Genomic DNA, 19,490 nt, shown 5'->3' with positions numbered 1-19,490 from the left:
TTAGACTCTTTTCCAGTGAGTTAGTTCTTCACATCAGGTGGCCAAAGTATTGGAGCTTTAGCTTCAGCATCAGTCTTTCCAATGAATATTCAAGATTGATTTCCTTTAGGATGGACTGGTTGGATCTCCTTTCAGTCCAAGGGACTCTCAAGAGTCTTTTCCAACACCACAGTTCAAAAGCATCAATTCTTCGGCACTCAGCTTTCTTTATGGTCCCACTGTTACATCCATACGTGACTACTGGAAAAACCATAGCTTTGACTAGACAGACTTTTGTCAGCAAAGCAATGTCTCTGCTTTTTAATATGATGTCTAGGTTGGTCATAACTTTTCTTCCAAGAAGCAAGCATCTTTTAATTTCATGGTTGTGATCATCATCTACAGTGATTTTGTAGCCCAAGAAAATAAAGTCTGTCACTGTTTCCATTGTTTCCTCCTCTATTTGCCATGACATGATGGGACCAGATGCTCAAAATATTTTGCTCAATAAAATATTCCTATTAAGTAAAGTTGTCTGAATTTTCCATTGACAAGTCCCATAATCATTAATCTTTTGAGTATGTAATGCATGTTACATTGTTATTTGAAACACGTTAGCAAATTATAGATCAGCTGTCTCCCAGAGAAGCATATGCATTTAAGCCAGGTAATAAAACAAAGATGAAGTTAAGACATAAAGCTCTTTCATTAAACCATTTGGTAAAGAATATTTAAGAGATCTGTATCTGTATACTGAAAGCAGACTTTTGCTCCTCAACTTCATTTCTGAACATTACCGTCCCCATTTAAAAAAAAAAAGAAGCATTATATTAATAATGTCCCCTCTATGGATAGTTATGAGAATCATATGAAACACTTCATAACATAAAACTTTACAAACTAGTATTTATACAAAAGTTTGTTTGGTTTTGACCTCTTAATTTGCACAGCAAAAGCATTTCTTAAGGAGGAAGAACAATTTGAAATTCTCTGAATGTTTAATTACTTAATTAAAAGGGAATATTTAATCAATAAATGTTATTTTTAAAACAAAGATGTTTCTGTTTTCTGTTCTTCAAGGGTAATTTCTGACTATATATGTCATATTAATAGCTAAAATTTTAAGCAAGAAAGCTGATGTAGTGCAAGGACACTTTATTAAATTCTGAAAAAAATATAGATATCAACTATTTTGCATTTTCTCTTATTCTGCGTTAATGTTTTCACACATTTCTAATTTAAAAGTTCTGCATGAATATGATATAACTTCATGAGTATTTAAGTTGCTTGAATAGATTTTATTACAGAAATAAGTAATTCAGAGTGAAAATGTTCTTTTTTTCACATGGAATAAGATCCAAATTAATGTAACAATGTTTTAACAACATACTGATGAAAAAATGATGCATTGGAGAATAGTTTTGTAGTTTTGTGAGTCACAAGCTTATCTTTCAATAAAAGGCATTTATTTTATCTTAAATTGAAATTGTATTTCCTCTTCTCCTTTTTAAGTTTATTTGCTTGCTATTTTATTCTGCTGCTTTGAAATACACTAATTTTCATTTTGCTCCTCTATTGAGAAATACTAGCTTATTAAGATTCAAACTTAATCCCTACTCAGGTTGAATTGACCAATTTTGTATATTTCCAAGAACAAGGAAGTTGTCAGCCCCTCTGGTCTCTCCTGCTATTCCTGTCCTTACGTTAATCCAGTACTGGTTTCACCTGGAATAAGATATGCTGATCTCCATGTTTATACATGGATTATTTTGTCATTTATAAAAATTAATCAATTGGTAGATTTTCATTAAGATTTCATTTATCTGATTTTTCATGTCTTATCGCTTTCAACTGGACTAATTATTCCTCTTGCTGATAATATACCCAAAGTTATTTCAAAGACTGTCATTTTGTAGTTATATGCCTGAGAACATCTGTAATTCACTGTGGCATTTAAATGATAGCTTAGGTCAGAGGTCAGTAATTTTGTTTTTCTATAAATTGTGAGATAAATATTTGAGACCTTGTAAATATTTGAGACCTTGCAGACCATGTGGCTTTTTTTAAGGTATCAACTCTGCCATTATAGCAGAAAAGCATCCATAGACAAAACAGTAAATGAATAGGCACGGCTGTGTCCCAATACATTTGTATGTACAAAACAGCAGTGGCTGGATTTGCCTGCTGACTGTAATTTACAACAATTGTCTTGGGTGTGTATATATAATAAAATTCTTGACTTACTTTTCCTGTTGTTATAAATGCATTTTCTTTCTTCACCTGGTGATGTATTTGAGGAGCAAATTTTATGTATTGTTTTCCTATGAGAGGTATCCTCTTTTTACCAATAAATCTTAGATTTTTCAACCTTTAGAAAATCATCTCAAATTTCACAATGTGCATTTAGAATTCTGATAAAATGCTCTTCCAGTTTGTGTTTATTATTAGTCTGTCCTATCTTTTTCAGAGCTTTATGAGCCATTTCAATCTGTTTTTAATAATCTTATGAAATTATTGTTTGGTATTTGTGTGGATATTAATCCTCTTATATTTATATCAGTTTTATCTTCTAGGTTCCTTAACTGTTGTTGGTAATCCTAATCTGATTTTCTCATTTTCTCGCTCATCATTTCCATTTTCTCTATTTCATCTGAGTGAATGTTTTGATCTTGGTTTCCATCAGAATCTTGCTGCTATATTATTCTGTCATTCACTTCTAAAGTGATTCTTTAGCTCAACAATTATATTTTATATATTTCTAATATCTTCTTATCAGTCTGGAGATATTACTTAAAATTTTGACCTTTTTCCCATTAATTCTTTATCTTGACAGATTTTTTATCCCATAGTGCTTCATCTTTTCAGGTGTCTCAATTGTTTTCCTTGTCACTTATTCCTCTTTTTTTTTTTTTTTTTCCTTTTCAGGGGTCTCTGCAGTCAAAGGTAGTTAAATTTGCCTAACCTGATGTTGTGCTTTTGGAGATTAGGCAATCTCAATTCATATGCTATTCACTTTCTCTCCTCCCTACTCTTGGCCACCCTTGAATCCTTCATTCATGTCAAAATCTGTTTCCCTCACCATCTTCGTATCTGTGGGTCTTAGAATTTTGTCATTACCACAGCAGAGGAACAGAGAAGGCTCCAAGATTCCAGTCTGCCTTACTGCTTTTGGAAAACAATCCAGGCTACACATGGAAGGAATTTCCAAATGAAAATATATAGTAATCTATTAAGATTTAATACTGACTAACATTGTCCTACAGTTTATGAGATATGCTCATTATTATTGTAATTATACTAATCTGGTAGCTAAGTAAAAAAGAAGTAAGTTGTGTACAAAAAAGCATAAAGGTGGTTGGTAGGAGAGTTTATTTCAAATCTGTGAATGCTCTTGTGGGAAGCTTATGTTTTTCCCTAGTATATCCTGTCGAGGAAATTGGTTTCCTCGAAGTAGTTTGGATTAAAATATCTGACCCAATTGGTTATTTTTAAAAAAACTTCTAATAGTTTATAGATAATAGATTTTTCAAATAAAATGAAAAGAAAACATGTTTTCCTCAGGACAAGAAGCTCCATCTTTTCAAAATTAGCTGTTACATTAAAGGCATAAATGAGAATTATCAAGTGACAAGGGCCACACACGTTAGTGATCACTCTGCTCTTTAGGTTTTCAGGAGTAAAATACGGAAAAAGGATTTTGGATTTGAATTAACTTAAGGATAAAAGCTGGCTAGCATCTTACAGTCAGAAATTATCTGAATACTCTTGAATGTAGGCTTTCTTTTAATGCATTCACCTTGTTATAAATTCCTTTATCAAACTGTTTTAAGGAAATTTAATTGAGTGAATTAAATTGATATAAAAAGATGGTAAGAGAAAATCAAGTTACTTCCCTTGCTACTATCTATTTCTGTCTCACCTCCAAAAAGTTATCAAACTTTATTTGATCTTTTTTTTAAAATATATATCTATATATTTCAAATACTTCAAAGACCCTGAATTTCCTTTGAGGTTAGTTATTTCACCCTCCCCCCAACTGAACTGCCTAGAGAATACCATTTTAAAATGTTATAAAATTATTCAGTGTTGTCAGTGTTTATGAACTCACTGAACACATGTTTATGAAAGCATAAATTACAGTAATTGGAATTAATTTAAATTTGAAAGAATAAAGTATTTCACTGAAATTATGTTTCTTATACCCCATAATGTAATTAGTTTAATAATCCTTGATTTTTTGTAATCTGGAAAGACCTGATGCAACATATAAGGATGGAGTTATATTAACTTTGACTTCAAAAGATGCATAATGTAAATATCAATTACATGTAGAATTTTCAGAACACTGAAGATTATATTCATATTGGATTTTAAATACAGTTTTGATGATTTATAGTAAAATATATTACAGTAACATTAAACTCCTACTGGTATTGAATATTTGATCATCTTCAACTAGTTATCAAGAGTGAAATATTGCAATTTATCTTCTATGTAATTGCCTCATCAAATTTTGATATGGTGATATTTTTTTGTACAGTTTTAGTTGAAGCTTAGTCATGTTGTCCCGCATAAATACTTTAATGTTAACCAAAAAACATTACTGCATGTTTTTTAATACTGATGCTAAGTAATTTATGCAGATAATTAAAGAAGTGCTTCAATTTTCATTGCATCCTTAAGCATGCTTTCTTTTCGATCTAGATTAAGCTTAATGGAGTCATTTGTATGCACTTTTCACTGATTTGGAGTTTGTTTGCAAACAAATTGGTATTGTAAAACTTATTGACTTACTATCAACATATTTATTCAGTTTATTGATATATTGAAATACTTTCATTACTATAAGACACTTTCTTAAAGAAATCTTCATTAGAATCAAAGGTTTCCTACTTTCTTGTTCATATGATAGTAAATAATTTTCTGTTTAAAGACTGCTGATTATAGATATTATTATCCTAGGCCCTAAAATGAAAGAAAATAAAGATGAAAGAAAATTTTCTATATTGCCTTCCTATCCCTTGATAGACTAAACAATCCTTATAAAATACATATTATTCTATTCAAAATATGCATACTATTATTGTATAAGGAGATATTAAACATGATTACTTGTATTGAAGCAATTCAATTTTGTTTATTTAGTTTTTGCATTCTTCATGTGGATTTGGTGATTTTCTTAGATAACACTGTTTTCCTTCCAGGGTTCATTTTTGGATGCTATTTTTCCTTCTAGCATATGTAAAAATTAAATAATAATGCAATTACTTTTTTTTTTTTTTTTAGTTGGAGCTATTACTTCACAACATTTCAGTTGGGTTTTGACATAACATTTGAATGAATCAGCCAAAATAGATGAAGTCTGAGATTTAACACATAATTCCCAAACCGCACTCCGATCCCCCCTCCCACCTCCCTCTCCACCCGATTCCTCTGGGTCTTCCAGTGCACCAGGCCCGAGCACTTGTCTCATGCATCCCACCTGGGCTGGTGATCTGTTTCACCATAGATAGTATACATGCTATTCTTTTGAAATATCCCACCCTCACATTCTCCCACAGAGTTCAAAAGTCTGTTCTGTATTTCTGTGTCTCTTTTTCTGTTTTGCGTATAGGGTTATCGTTATCACCTTTCTAAATTCCATATATATGTGTTAGTATGCTGTAATGTTCTTTATCTTTCTGGCTTACTTCACTCTGTATAAGGGGCTCCAGTTTCATTCATCTCATTAGGACTGGTTCAAATGAATTCTTATAAAACTCCTAGAGGAGAACATAGGCAAAACACTCTCCACATAAAATCACAGCAAGATCCTCTATGACCACTTCCAGAAATATTGGAATAAAAGAAAACTAACAAATGGGACCTAATGAAACTTAAAAGCTTTTGCACAACAAAGGAAACTATAAGTAAGGTGAAAAGACAGCCCTCAGATTGGGAGAAAATAATAGCAAATGAAGCAACAGACAAAGGATTAATCTCAAAATATACAAGCAACTCCTGCAGCTCAATTCCAGAAAAATAAATGACCCAATCAAAAAATGGGCCAAAGAACTAAACAGACATTTCTCCAAAGAAGACATACAGATGGCTAACAAACACATGAAAAGATGCTCAACATCACTCATTATTAGAGAAATGCAAATCAAAACCACAATGAGGTACCATTACACGCCAGTCAGGATGGCTGCTATCCAAAAGTCTACAAGCAATAAATGCTGGAGAGGGTGTGGAGAAAAGGGAACCCTCTTACACTGTTGGTGGGAATGCAAACTAGTACAGCCGCTATGGAAAACAGTGTGGAGATTTCTTAAAAAACTGGAAATAGAACTGCCATATGACCCAGCAATCCCACTTCTGGGCATACACACTGAGGAAACCAGATCTGAAAGAGACACGTGCACCCCAATGTTCATCACAGCACTGTTTATAATAGCCAGGACATGGAAGCAACCTAGATGCCCATCAGCAGATGAGTGGATAAGGAAGCTGTGGTACATATACATCATGGAATATTACTCAGCCGTTAAAAAGCAACTACTTTAAAAAATAGAAATAGTATGGGAATCTACATTGAAATTATCAAACACAATTGACTGCTCTTCTTAAGTCATATTATAGAGTACAGCTCTCATAATTTACACGAGTCACAATATGTAATAAAATTCTCTAGGCATCTCCTGGATAGAAGGCTCTTGGAAACTAACTGAAAGTCTGGTTAGAGGTGATTCACAGCAGCCTTCTGAGTTATTTGCAAGATTGTCTTATGTTCTAGTTTGTATAGTCTTCTGCTCCTTTTATTGTTATACTCTATGGTCTTCACCATCTCATGTACTTCTTTTTAATTTATAATCATACAATTTAAAAAACAAAATTATTTATTTATCTGGCTATGCCAGGTCTTTTTTTTTTTCTTTTTTTCATTTATTTTTATTAGTTGGAGGCTAATTACTTTACAATATTGCAGTGGTTTTTGCCTTACATTGACATGAGTCAGCCATGGATCTGGAGGAATCAACCTGCCTGACTTCAGACTCCACTACAAAGCCACAGTCATCAAGACAGTATGGTACTGTCACAAAGACAGAAATAGAGATCAATGGGACAAAATATGCCAGGTCTTAATTGCAGCAACAGGCTCACTATTTACAATTCATGGACTTAGTTGCTCATGGTGCATGGGATCTTAGTTCCTCAACCAAGGATTGAACCCACTTTCCCTGCACTGGAAGATGCATCCTTAATCCCTGGACTACTAGGAAAAGTCCCCATCTTGTACACTTCTGCTTTCCCTGCCTGTTTGGCAATTTGTTGACTGGACAATGCAACAATTTGTGGCTACTCACTCCTTCGCTTCTTCATCTTCAAGAACAGTAGGCTTTACAAAGAAAAGGGTCATCAGTGTGATTTTCTACATAATATATCACATAGTTTTTCCTAAATAGATTCTTTGTTGAATAAGTGGAGACAATAGCTTTATTACTTTAATTATTAGCAATACGTGAGAAAGTATTTGTATCAGGTGACTATATCCATTAAGAATTCAGATACAGAACCTGCTCTCGTATGTTTACATCTACTAGTAAGGATTAGCACAGTTTTCTAAGTGTCAGTCACTTGAAGTTTGTCTTGTTTAAATTATACTTAAAAAGTATCTGTCAGTGCATGCTTGATTGCTCAGTCATGTCTGATTCTTTGCGACTCCATGGACCAAGGTCACCAAGGTCCTCTGTCCATGGGATTCTCCAGGCAAGAATACTGGAGTGGGTTGACATTTCCTTCTCCATTTAGAAAAGTAAATGAATCCAACTGATTCACTACTCTTAGATATTATGTAAAACTCTTAAAGACCTAATAAATTTACCAAAATCTGATAAAGTACAAACAAATGTAAATAGTAAGGTGAATGTGTCATTAAAAAAAATTTGCTAAACATCTGAAAGACAAAAATATCCTACACATTCTACTTTTTCTAAATCTTTACACATATACTAAGCTTATTAAGATTATGCAAATTTGAATACTAAGTTAAACATTACCAATATGTATTAAGTCTTTTATCATATTTTAGTAAACTTTTTGGTTTTATTAATAAAACCACTCTTTAGACAACATTTCATATAATATTACACTTGTTAAAGTAAAATTAAGTCATTATGACACATTCATTACATCACTTACATTATTATTGACACATTCATTTTACTTTTATGCGAGTATGTAATACTTTTTTCCTGAGAGGCAATGATTTAGAATGAGATCATAAAAGATGAAATGAGGTAACCAGAAGGTTAATATCAAATGTTGTTTGAGGTTAAACTTAATGACTGTGATTCTTTAAAAATGATTTACTTTGTAATTTCACATTACTATCTCATACAATGTTTGATTTATTTTAACTTTAATTTGGTCCAGACACAAAAATAAGATGATGATTGTGGCCCTGAAACCACATCTATGGAGTAATGAGAAAATGACCTGTGTTGCACACCTATGTGGGTCTTCCCAGGTGGTGCTAGTGGTAAAGAACTCGCCTGCCAATGCAGGAAACTAAGACACATAAGTTTGATCCCCGAGTCAGGAAGATCTGGAGAAGGGCATGGAAACCCACTCCAGTATTCTTGCCTGGAGAATTCCATAGACAGAGGAATCTGCTGGGCTATAGTCCACAGGGTCACAAAGAGTCAGACACAACTGAAGTGATTTAGTACACATGCACACATCTATGTATTACTTTTACTTCATGTTAGTGAATTCTTTGTTTAAATTTTCTGAGAGAGATTTCAGAAGCTAGTCTGAGTTTTCAATAATTTGGAGATGGGAAGGTGTAGAATTCCCCTACTCTCTGAACACTTCTTTAGAGAGAAATGTGAACACTGCGTAGGAGATACTGCCTCTCTTGACTGTTCAAGTCTTTGTCTTTCAAATATTGAAAATGTTTTCCTCATCTTGATTTACACTAGCTGTTTTGACAAATGAACAGCTTCTGATCAAGGTCCCTCAGTTTATTAGTGGCAGGAACTATTCTACTATTCTGATTCCTGAATTCCAGTCAAGGAGTCATTCCATTGTATCACTTCATCTCATCTTATTTTTAAGGCACCCATCATCCAATGGATATCTTTTTAAAAGGAAGAAAAGCTCAGAAGAATCTATGCATTCTCTCTGTAAAAAAAAAATATATGTATATATTACTAAAATGTTGGCTTTTACAACAATGCATGCGATTAAATTGCAGGATTTGAGCATTCATTTCTTACCTATGGTTTTTGTCCGTCTTTAATGATACTTTATATGTTTTTATACTCTCCTTGATTTAAGAGTTCCAGAGCAAGCGAATTTATACTAGACAAAAATTGTGTTTCCTTTATCCCTCCTTCCAGATATTAAAATAAAATTCTTTTGATTTTGATGTTGTTGAGTTTTTACTGGGTACCAGTAACTACAGCATCACCTTGCTTTCTTTTCCTACTGTTATAGATGTTGTGAAAAAGAATCATGGGGAGAGTGACAGTGGCTCCCTCAGGTGAGGTCTTATGCTGTTATTCACCTGGAACTATCACTTGTTCTCTGAAGGTTGAACATTATTTTTTATAAGGCTGACTGAGAGACATATTTTCACAAACATGGAATGCACACCCATCTCCTGCCTGCTTTATTTTTCTCCTTCCTGACTGGCAAAGAGCCACGCTAAACCACTATAAATTGAAGGATAAAGGAAAACTGTGACAAAATTTTATAGATAAAGCTAATTCACAGCACTCTTTATATTCTTCTCTGCATAGCTCACTAGGTTAACAGCATGACATAAGAACACAGGGATGGGAAAGAAAGTCACTGGTGAAACCACGTAGTATTTGATCTTTGTCACAGAAAAAGAAAAAAATATTTAAATGGCATTCTAGATATGAAACATGCTTGGGATAAAAATGAAAATGACTTATATGGGCTCCACATCTATTTATGTTAGTACTATATTTTTCTGAATCTATATAAATAAACAAAACCCTTTTTATTTAATTGCCATATTTTTTTTGCTTCTTATTTTATTTCAATAAGAACACTTAATGTGAGTTGTTCAATATAACACATTTTAAGGGTGCAGTACATTATTACTGACTGTAGGTACAAAAGAAGACTGTAAATATTAAACAGTGATATGTTATGACAGGTCAATAACACAACACTGTGAATCTTGTGTGTGTGCATTGTTGGAAAGAGACTAAGAGAAATGGAAAAAGTACTTCAAATAAAAAGCATGAACCTCTAAAAGTATTTTCATGTTTTGTTATTCTGGAAAGTTATATTTCTCTGTTTGCCAGCTTTTAGAAATTTAAACTATAGTAGATATATAATGAGAAATAACATGAGGATATAATGCTATCATGGAGTATTAAAGGAATATTTGTCATCATATGAGCTTTTAATCAAGAACATAATGTTTTACAATGAGTTGACATTAACTGTTATTTCTGTGATATTTAATATTACAAGCTTTATATTCTTTGTTCATCTTCAAACTATCATATAGACAGATACTTTTGATTTGATACAAAGTAATCATTACTTTAGTGCTTTGTGAAAGTCGCTCAGTCATGTCTGACTCTTTGTGACCCCATAGACTATACAATCCATGGAATTCTCCAGGCCAGAATACTGAAATGGGTAGCCTTTCCATTCTCCAGGGCATCTTCCCAACCCAGGGGTCAAACCCAGCTCTCCTGCATTGCAGGCAGGTTCATTACCAGCTGAGTCACAAGGGAAATAAAATTAAATAGTGTTTCTAGATATAGAAGTTTATATATGCATCATATCCTTCAAGTATCTCTAAAAGGTAATGATTTTGGACAGATCTTTCAACATACTGGATGAGCATTAAAATTATTTTATTAAATTAACACAGTCCAAAATCTCTGACTTTTTTAAGCCTTTAGCTTATTACATACATTTTTAAAATTAAAGTTATATATTTCTACTTAAGCTCTATGTCTTGAAATTTTCTTTAACTGACCTCAAGCCAAGAAAATGAAATGGCTTAATTGCTACTGATTTATTCTGTCCTTTGAAATTTGATATGTGCATGCTAAGTCACTTTAGTCATATCTAATTCTGCAACCCTGTGGAGTGTATGTGGCCCGCCAGGCTTCTCTGTCCATGGAATTCTCTGGGCAAGAATACTGGAGTGGGTTGCCATTTCCTCCTCCAGGGGATTTTCCCAGCCCAGGGATCGAACCCGTGTCTCTCATGTCTCCTGCATTGGCAGACGGTTCTTTACCACTAGTGCCACCTTGAAATTTGATCATTAATGTCAAACATAAACATAGCATGTTTTCATTCATCACCCTTTTCCATGATAAGCAGGTAACATACAAGTAGGTTAATTTCTCTTTACTATCATCTTGTGATTTCTGGTATAAAGTGCAAAATGTTTGTTTACTTAGATTGTTGGACTCTGTGAGAGAATAGTATACATTTATATTTTCCTGCACTGAATCTCGTAAAATCTAAGAGGTCTGTAGGCTTGCTGTAGCTGGTAGCCAAGACTCAATGCCTCAGTAAATCTGCTGAGCCTATTCTGGGTGAAGGTAAGAAAAAAAAACTTTGTTAAATTATAACAAGGCAGATTGTTAGTATTCATTTTAAATTTAAGCTTTTCTATTTTGGAGAAGCAAAAAGTAATTTAATTTTTACTTAATAACTTAAAATAGCTTAAAGAGTATGATTGAATCACCTTCAAGAGGAAACAGCATATCATTTTAACAGTGAATGAAAGAATAAAATGCAGAAGAATTTTGAGATATGTTCTAATGCCTCTTTATTTCCCTTCCAGTAAGATTACAACAGAGAAAACAGGGCAATATCTGGAAATACTATTTTTCTTTTCAATAAAAGATTTCTAAAAACCCTCCAATCTCTTTTGTCTGTAAGATATATTTGAATATTTCATATGCTTTGGATGTACATGATTTATATAGAGACCTTACAGTTCTCGTCCTTTTACAAATCAGAGCAAGATGATCAATTAACCTTCAAGAAAAGAAAGTGAAAGTGAAGTCACTCAGTCGTGTCCCACTCTTTGTGAGCCTATGGGTTTTAGCCTACCAGGCTCCTCCTTCCATGGGATTTTGCAGGCAAGAAACCACTGGAGTCCATTTCCTTCTCCAGGAGATCTTCCTGACCCAGGAATTGAACCTGCGTCTCTCTCATTGTAGGCAGACACTTTACCGTTTAAGCCATTAGGGAAGTCCAAGCTGAAATGAACTCAGCAAGCACATGTTTCTTTATATGCGGACCACCTTCTATAACACTACATAAACTTCTTAATGAATTGAAAGAAACTAAAATAAACTATTTTAATAAGTCTCTCAAGCCTCTGGACCTTAATATTTTACAGTGTTTCCCTGAACCTCAGTTGTTAAACAATTTGCCGGCATTGCAGGAGATCTGAGTTCGATGCCTGTGTTGGGAAGACACCCTGGAGAAGAGAACGGCTACTCACTCCAATACTCTGGCCTGGAGAATTCCATGAATTGTATAGTCCATGGGTTGCAAAGAGTCAAACACAACTGAGCGACTTTCACTAACATGGTAGTGATATGCATCAGAAAGCATTTAGCTCTAAAATTTTTAAACAGTTAACTTCCATGCTGAAGTAGATAAGAAACTTAATTGTTGTAGCAGTAGTAAACTAACAGACCTGCTACTTTGTGAGAGTTAGTTGCTCAGTTGTTTCCAACTCTTTGTGACCCCATGGACTGCAGTCTGCCAGGCTCCTCTGTCCGTGGAATTCTCCAGGCAAGAATACTGGAGTGGGTAGCCATTCCCTTCTCCAGGGGATCTTCCTGACCCAGGATCAAACCTGGGTCTCCCTCATTGCAGGCAGAAGAGCAGTATATTTTATAGACTATTGCATATTATTCCATTCCAAAGTGAGAGACTTCTACTATTTAAAATGCCCATCTAAGAAGTTACTAAAGTGAAGAGATACCAGTTTTTCACTATGATATTTTCTTTATATAAAAATCATCTATATTATACTTCTTAGGTTAAAATGCAGCTTTTTCAAATAGAATTAACATATAAAAAGTACTCAGAAAGAATGCTCCATGTTTGTGTCTTTTCATTCTTCATGTTTATGTTTTATTTAAGTGTTGTAGCAGGATATTACCAAAATAGATAGCATAATACACACTTAATATAATGTGACCAATATGATCTAAATGTTTGTGCCTTCCCCAAATATATATGTTGAAACCTAATATCCAGTGTAATGGTATTTGGGAGTTGGGTTTTGGAGAGATAATTCAGTCAGGAGTGTGAAGCCCTGATAAATGGGATTAATGTTCTTTTTAGGCTTTGAAACGACCAGAGCACTCTCTCACTCCACCTTATAAGAATAAAAAGAAAAGTGGGCAGGCTGTATTCTTAGAAGAGTGTCCTCACCAGATCTGACTGTGTTGCATCTCTGACTTTTGGCTTCAAGAACTGTGAGAAATAAATGTTTGTTTAAGCCACTCTGTTGGCAGTATTTTGCTGAGCTGACAAAGTTAGTAATAAAAAGTCCCCAAGATAAAATATTTCATGTACATGAAGCATTTCATATATCATAAATAAGAAATGTAGATGGATACCGTCTATACACGCAGCTGTGACTTAGTTTTGTGTAGGCTAATTTAACTATCTTAAAATTCTCATACTCTAATTTCCTATATAGATTCTATAATTATTGGGCTTAAATTTAAGCTGTGTATTTCTGCTCACCAAGTTTTCAGAATTGACTGTTACTTGTCTTGACCATGAGTTAGTTAGTTAGGCTTCTCTTCTTCCCCAAAATCTCTGAACTGTGCCTCACCCCTGAGCCTAATCAAGAAAACATTTTCCTTTAATGACTCATTCTGACTGCAGAAATAAATATTTCCTGTTAAACTGTCTTGATCATGTCTACTCAACTTCACCACTCACCCCAAACAAATAAAGTTCCTGCTACCCAAGCTTCTCTCTCTCTATTAAAAAATGACTTTTTTCCCTCTTTGATTTATCTTATTTGGTACTGCCATTTTGCTTTCACAAAGTATCTTAATATTCTAGACAGGAGAATTTGCTGCATCTGGTTAAGAGTTAATGACCAAAGTTTCTAAACTGAGCAAGTATTATTTTGCTAAAAATAAATATGTTGAAATGTAATGGAGCATGTGGCAGAATGAATCAGACCTTTTTCTGTACTCAACAAAGAGTAAACTCTGACTATGGCATTATGGAAAATTTCATGCTCTCAAATTGAAGAGGAATGGAATTCAGATGATAGAGCTATAATTAAAACACTGGAAATCCATATGAAACATGTAAGGTGAAAGGAAATGACTCAACACCCTTTGGGGGTCACAGATGCATTAAGGAACATGATATCAAACAGTGAAAAAGTGTTCTTCATGCACTCTAAGGGAAGATAAGAGGAAATAATAGTGATCTGTTGTCACACAAAATGAAGTTAGAAATGTAGAAATGCTGTTTACGTATCCAAATGGAATATAGTGAAACACAACAAGCATCTTGGTTAGGAGAACGGTAAGAACATAATTTTTTTCTTTCTGATATCTCGATGTTGATACTGCTTTTATATTAAAAATAACACAATTCAATAGCTTTTTCAAAACAATGATTCTAAAACTTTTAAAGTGTGATTGTTTTTTCTTTTGAGTGTAATTCTTTTCGTTGCTTGTATCTTTAAGATGGCAATGGAGAAATTCCTGTTAGTAAGGAAACATATGTAATTATTAATAAGAAGTTTATTAAGTTCCATTTTACTTTTAAGAGGGTGGCTATATTCAAATGAAATGCATCACCACTGTTTTTATTCTTTAGACAGAGCTAGTACTCATTTACTTTAATTTATTACACTTCTATTGCTTATTCACCTGAAATTACATTTCATTGTTTCCATCTTGAACAGTAATAGTGTCATCATCATGAATGAGCTTCTCACCTCGAAAAGTGTGTACCTGCTGTTTTCCATCTGCTTTTCTTGCTCTTTCACCTTGCTGGGACATCTAAGAAGATTCATAACAAATCAGGCAAATCCTTCCGACTATAGGGTATCTCTATTATAAGATTCTGAAAGAAATCAAGTTAATTTGCAAAATGGGAAAAAAAGTGTGTTTTTCATATTCACAGAGAATCTCTAGCTAACATTTTCTTTTATCATTTAGACTGCAGCATAGCATATAAAAATACAGAATTCAAGAGTACATCATGATGAATTTTTACAAATTTTATGAATTTTGTAATCTATTCCAACAAAATTTATGTATGAATTATAAGTTTGCAAGCCTAAAAAGCAGAGTAAAAGGTCTGTCTTCTAAAATTTTTAGATATTGAGTCTGCTTATGCTTTTGTACTAAAAATTCTATTAGATACATTGCACTTCATTTCAAATTTCCCCAAAGCTTAATCAAAGGTATGCCTGTCTTCACAGGTGCTCTGTTTTTTAAGATATGATGTAAAAAATGTTGTAAATGATTTTTCATTGGATTTGGATGGATCATTTATCCTTATGGATGTTATTACTCCGGGAATGAAACTGAAGATCTAAACAGAATGTATGCATACTTTAAAAGTATCTTATTAATTCAACCATGAAATACTCTATCATTTTTTTTTTTTTTTTGCTTTTAAAGATAGAAGTGAGTAGTGATAATGTAACATAATTTGCATAGGCAGTTCAATCAAGCCATTCCCCACACCCCCAGATTTTTCAGTTGGGCACTTTGACTCTCATGAAGATATATTATATATACAAAAATAAATATATGTGTATGAGTACATGTATATGATTTATGTCAATAGTGTATTCTAAATTACAGTACTTGAAAAGGTATTTCTCTTCTAATTCACATGTAATTTCTGATCAAGTAAAAGTTTCACCTGAAAAAGGAAAGAATATTCTCTCAGTTTACTAATCTTTGCCCCACATTTGTCTGAGCAAACTTCTGATACCAGATTCCTGATTGGTCCCCTTGCCTCTACTTTTCTCCCAGAAGAGCATTCAAAGTGTCAAATGTTGGCCCCCTGACACAATCTGTTGATAAAGCAAAGTGCAATATATTTCTTACCCCAAAAGTGGAGATTACTTCTATCTTTCTTTATTTCTTTTCTTTTTCTTTTTACAAAATCCAAACCCTTTTATTCAGGAGTTACTCAAACTGAAATATATTGCATTCAGATGCAGACCTTAATTAGGGTTATATTAACAGGTGCATAAAGAAGGCAAAAATTAAAATCCAGGGTAACATTACTTGCAATACAGTTACCTTCAAAAGATGGGAAAGGTTAGAGAAAACATGGAAAACTTGCCTAAAAACAAAGAAAAATGCCCTAAGAAGAAACTAACTGAAGGTGGTACAAATGAAGTAACATGACTAATTATTGACAGAAATTGAAGAGCATCTCAGAAGGAGATGGGCCTAGGGCGAATTATTAGAGGTTGGATGGGGAGTGTGATTTATGATGAGACTTTGAATATGAAGTATTGATTAGACTGGGGAAAAATTCATGATGCAATAATCTAGGATTGTAGACACAGAAGATTGAGAATCAAAGACAGGGCTGAGAGGCAACCTCTGTAGAGTCATTAAGCCTAAGGGACCTATTGGTTTTTAGTAACTAAATGCTTTCCAGACATGTTTGAAACAAATCATAAATGTTCTTTACACTTCCATCTTCCTGAACAAATGTTTTCTGGAATAGTAAGACCTTGTTAATTAATGTGAAAAACTGTGTAGTAGAATGTGTTGATAAAGACATCAAGGTGTGTGGCTGTAGATAGATTTGATTTTCAGCATCAGCTTTAATTGCCATTCATTAGCTTAAGCTAAAGAATAGAGCATCAGCAATCTGGATAAGTGGACAATCCATTTCTTCTTTCTTGTGAAGTGTCATAATCACATATGAGGTATTTGAGGGTGCTTGTTTCAACCTCCATGACAATCAGATTTCCCTGTTCTTTTACTTGGAGCGTCATTTGTTAGATCATTTGACAGGCCAGCAGCTACACAGGAGTATTTATGATTCTGGAGATCACACAGTTCAACACTGCAACAAAGGAAATACTAAGAGAAGGATTGAGGTCAGAGCCTGTGAATCAGTTTTTTAAGTCAGGGTTCAGGAGTGTCTAAATGAAGTTAAAAGAACAGGACCTTAACTCCAACTAGAAAAGCCCTCAGACACATACAGCATTGCTATCTAAAATATCTACATTTATGATATTTTCATGCTTCTTAGATTTAAAATTTTTTTTTAATGAGATAAATTTCTTATGTCTGGAAAATGCCTGAAATTTAAAGGAGGAAGATCAAATGCCCTCCACAACAACACAAGCAGATGTTCATTGAATATATTCTGCTTGTGCCTTTGTATTTACTTATTGTTGGATCATAGAAAAGACAAGGGAATTCCAGAAAAAAAAAAATCTACTTCTGATTAATTGACTATGCTAAGCGTTTGCTTGTGTGGATCACAGCAAACTGTGGAAATTTCTTAAAGAGATGGAAATGCCAGACCGCCTTACCTGCCTCCTGAGAAACCTGTATGCAGGTCAAGAAGAAACAGTCAGAACCAGACATGAAATAATGGACTGGTTCCAAATTGGGAAAGGATAACATCAAGCCTGTATACTGTCACCTAGCTTATTTAACTTCTTTGCAGAGTACATCATGTGAAATGCCAGGCTGGATGAATCACATGCTGGAATCAAGATTGCCAGGAGAAATATCAATAACCTCAGATATAGAGATGATACTACTCTAATGGCAGAAAAGGAAGAGTACCTAAAGAGCCTCTTGATGAACGTAAAAGAGAAGAGTGAAAAATAAGGCTTAAAACTCAACATTCAAAAAAGTAAGATCATGGCATCCAGTCCCATCACTTCATGGCAAATAGAAAGGGAAAATGTGGAACCAATGATAGATTTTCTCTTCTTGGGCTCCAAAATCACTGTGGATGGTGACTGCAACCATGAAATTAGAAGACATTTGCTTCTTGGAAGGAAAACTATGACAAATCTAGATAGCATATTTAAAAAAATTATAACATCACTTTGCTGACAAAGTTATGGTTTTTTTCAGTAGTCACGGACAGAGGTGAGTTGGACAATAAAGGCTGAGTGCCAAAGAACTGATGCTTTTGAACTGTGTTTCTGGAGAAGACCCTTGAGAGTCTCTTGGACAGCAAGGAGATCAAACCAGTCAATCCTAAAGGAAATCAACCCTAAATATTCATTAGAAGGACTGATGCTGAAGCTGAAGCTCCAATACTTTGGCCACGTGATTTGAAGAACCAACTCATTGGAAAAGATTCTGATGCTGAAAAAGATTGAGGGCAGCAGGAGAAGGGGACAACAGAACATGAGATAATTGGATGGCATCATTGACTTAATGGATATGAGTTTGAGCAAACACCAGGCGATAGTGAAGGAGGGGAACCTGGCGTGCTGCCGTCCTTGGGGTCACAAAGAGTCAGACCCAACTGACCGACTGAACAACGGTGGCAGAAACACAGGTGTTGTTCCTGGAGCAGAGCTTTTGTCCTTGATGTGTCCAAGTTCAGAGGCCTAAACCCAGTCCCAGCTGATGTTCCTGCATTTTCCAGTATAAATAATAGGCAGGTGATGTGTTTATCATTAATACATTTCAGGAGGATTTATTCTTTCATGTTGTACTTCTGTAGGCACAGCCCCTATGAATTATTTTACATATTAAACAAAAATCCAAACATACTAAACACCATCTTGATAAGCCAATGTATCTATGGAGGCCTATTCCCAAAGGACTGATGTTGAGCGTAATGAACCCTTTGGGCAGGGAGTTCTGTAGCCTTGGCAGTTTTACCAGCTTTTCTTGCTATTCTCTGTGCTCCAGCAGGGAGCATTCTCCCTACTGTGCAGGCCTCTTCTAATGCAGCATTTCAAGAAGCCTGAGAAAGAAAATCTAGAGTTCACCTTAAATTATCAACATTTAAGATTCTTGGATGTCTGGCTTACTGTGGTGTTTGCCATGGTGGGTGGAGGAGAACAGTTATTGAACAACTTTCAAATTATATGGGAAGTCAATTGCTAAAAGAATATAGCAACTAGGGAAGTGTGGTGACTCCAAAAGGAAAAGATGCACAAGTCCAACAAGAGTCTCATCATTCACTTGGGCCAAATCATGAAAAAATTGCAGCCAGTTACTGACTCACACCCAGAAGTGAATAGAAGACAGTACCCATTTTTTTTAACCCTTTATTTTGTATTGGAGTATAGCCAATTAACAATGTGACAATTTCAGATGCACAGCCAGCAACTCAGTCATGAGTATACATTTATCTACTCTCCCCCCAAATCTCCTCCCATCCAGGCTACCATGCAATAGTGAACAGACTTCCCCATGCTATGCAGTGGGTCCATATTGATTATCTATTTTAAATGCAGCAATATGTACATGTCCATCCCGAACTCCCCAACTATCCCTTCAACCCCT

The sequence above is a fragment of the Cervus canadensis genome, chromosome 16, assembly GCF_019320065.1.
Source record: "Cervus canadensis isolate Bull #8, Minnesota chromosome 16, ASM1932006v1, whole genome shotgun sequence".
Taxonomy (NCBI): domain Eukaryota; kingdom Metazoa; phylum Chordata; class Mammalia; order Artiodactyla; family Cervidae; genus Cervus; species Cervus canadensis.
This window is presented reverse-complemented; position numbering follows the sequence as displayed.